Raw genomic sequence first — 2,513 nt, forward strand, 5'->3', positions numbered from 1 at the left:
ATATGTGGTATCAACCAATTCTCTAAAACATAGCAGATCTGTATCCCATACGGATCTAATACTATGCTCTGATACCATCTGTGATGCCCCGCCGAACACTAACACAAATCCCCATGTCAGATCTCGAGGTATTATGTAGCCCCTCGAAATTTCGGCATGGTCTCCTCTGTTTATGTTAGCATTCCAAGGCGTTCAACCTGCACCTGATAAACGACATACAATCCTGCATACATATACAAAATATAATACTAGCGGAAGCCTATATAAGTCTAATAACGTACGAATTATCAGAGTGCGGAAGAAGAAAATTTACGGGATTATACAAAATTTTCTCACTCTAACAAGAATCCTAACGCTCAATACAAATCTATAATACTCCTAGACAAATGGAGTATAACTCCAATACTTACCAAGTGACAAAGTCTGGCTATCTATTTGACCCACCAGATGATTCTCACTCGTGCTCTATACTTGTCTCGCCAAGCTTTAGATCTGAAACTAAAAAAATAGAGAAGGAAAGGGTGAGTAACAAGGGTTACCCAGTAAGGAAGCAACAATTTCTGCCAATAACCTCTCCTAACATGAACGAATAAACATACTGAATCATTTTAAAATAAACAAAATTTTACAGAAGAAAACTACGATTAACTGGTACATATGGCTAGGGATGAGCAACTAAACATTTTAAAACTCACATTACATCGATCAGCAGTACTCACTATAACATTCTCTTTTTATACAAATCTAATTGATCAAATGGAAACAATAAACATGCATTTCATTTTATATATCAAAATAAGCAACCGATACATAATACACAATGGTGGAGTATTGGAATTAGAGAGTTGGGATTCACGACTGGATCGCTCCCAGTCGGGACATGATGTTACAATTCCTTTCTGGCTTTTAGTTCCTGATTTTGTGGCCGGTCGCTGCCCTTACCACGTTTGGTTGGCCATTTATCCGGCTCAGGCTGGCCGTTTGACGTGACCGTAAGCAATGGGTCTCTTTTCGATGTGTCAGAACGTTCGACTACTATAGATTGTTAGTGATCACTCACTAATCATCTTCGTCTATGCCTATCAGGCGTACATGTGATTCCCAAAGATACAAACCATTCGTATACGACCACCTTTATATTACAAGTTCACTGGTAAAGATAGAGAGGAATAAACCCGGATTCTAGTTGTGACTCCACTCTCATACGCGTCCCTTACCACGTATGAGTTTGGTGGTCCCTACCGTACATCCCAGGATAGTACACCACTCCGGATGACATGATGCACTATCCCTTCAGGCATTCACAAACTCTTTAACAGCTCACAAAATAGCTACTTATATATATTATTTTCATTTGAAAACAAAAGAGAAATTAACAATACAAGGTTGAGAATAGATATCCAGTTTCCTACCATGCAAGTGTGGCCACCCGGCCTAAAATAAATAACATAACAGAGCGCCTCGCGCTAACAGAAAGTAAATAAATATGCAACCAGTAACATTATCCCTGGATATCCGTTCACCAACCTGCATACAACACAACAACGTAAAATGCAGACATCACCCCTCGGGTGTGACTCTGACATTTTACCGTTTCATACCCTTTTTCCCTTTTTTCGACTTTTACAGTTTTCAATCTCTTCATAAAATATCCATTTTCTGATATTCATCAACTCAATATGAGTTCATTGAATATTAAATCACATTTTTCAACTATAGAATTTATTTCTATCAATAATACTGAAAAAAATTACAAATTTCATATCAAAACGGGGTCCGAGCAGTGCACAAGACCCAATTTATGGCAACAACCCGTTAAAACACCCTACCCACGTATAATTTATTAAAACTACAATTAAACATATCAAACATGCAATTTCTGGCGTGAATTTTTGAAATAACAAAATAATTCTATATTTTAAAAATACATCCAAATTTTCGATAAAATCCTAAATGCAATTTTCACAATCTAGATTACTAATAGAAATTGAGAGTTCCTTACAATCACTAGGCGACGGAATTGAAGCACGTGCGCGGAAATCGAGGCGAACGACGCGGAAATCGAGACGGACCGAACTTCGAAGCGACTGATTTTTGAAACCGGCCTGGTGGTTTTGAAGATCTCGATGTGCTCGTCTCTTCTCCCTTCTACGACGAAAGACGGTTTGACCCCGAAATCGATGAAAACCGAGGTTGAAGTTACGAAAATCTCCGTATAAAAATACGGCTGATTTTTTTACAATATCGGGGGAAATAGAAAGTGAAATGAAGAAAGGTTGGGTGGGTTTTGTAGAGAACGAAGCTGCGGACATTTCTCCCTTCTGCGTCGATCGTCGACGGCGAGCCATTTGTGAAAGATCTGAGGTGGAAGAATCGGAGGAAAAACAAATTGTTTAATTTTTGTATTTTTTATTTTTTCGTTTATTATGCTGTAAGGACGAGTTGGGGAAGATGAGTTATATAAAAAATTAATTTTTTTTTTTTTTTATTTATAAAAGTTAGGACGAAATCGG

At 37.8% G+C, this 2,513-nt stretch overlaps 1 long non-coding RNA gene across 1 annotated transcript; it reads right to left on the reverse strand.

Moving 5' to 3' along the window:
- Window positions 1–234: 234 nt before the first annotated feature.
- Window positions 235–2,230, reverse strand: LOC147381894 (uncharacterized). The gene is made up of 2 exons (XR_015174280.1): window positions 2,003–2,230; window positions 235–498 (listed from the first exon to the last, which is right to left on the reverse strand). It is a non-coding gene; the product is annotated as an uncharacterized LOC147381894 (long non-coding RNA).
- Window positions 2,231–2,513: the final 283 nt, after the last annotated feature.

The sequence above is a fragment of the Akebia trifoliata genome, unplaced genomic scaffold (assembly GCF_017979445.1).
Source record: "Akebia trifoliata isolate Shusen 1 unplaced genomic scaffold, ASM1797944v1 Contig00152, whole genome shotgun sequence".
NCBI classification, from domain to species: domain Eukaryota; kingdom Viridiplantae; phylum Streptophyta; class Magnoliopsida; order Ranunculales; family Lardizabalaceae; genus Akebia; species Akebia trifoliata.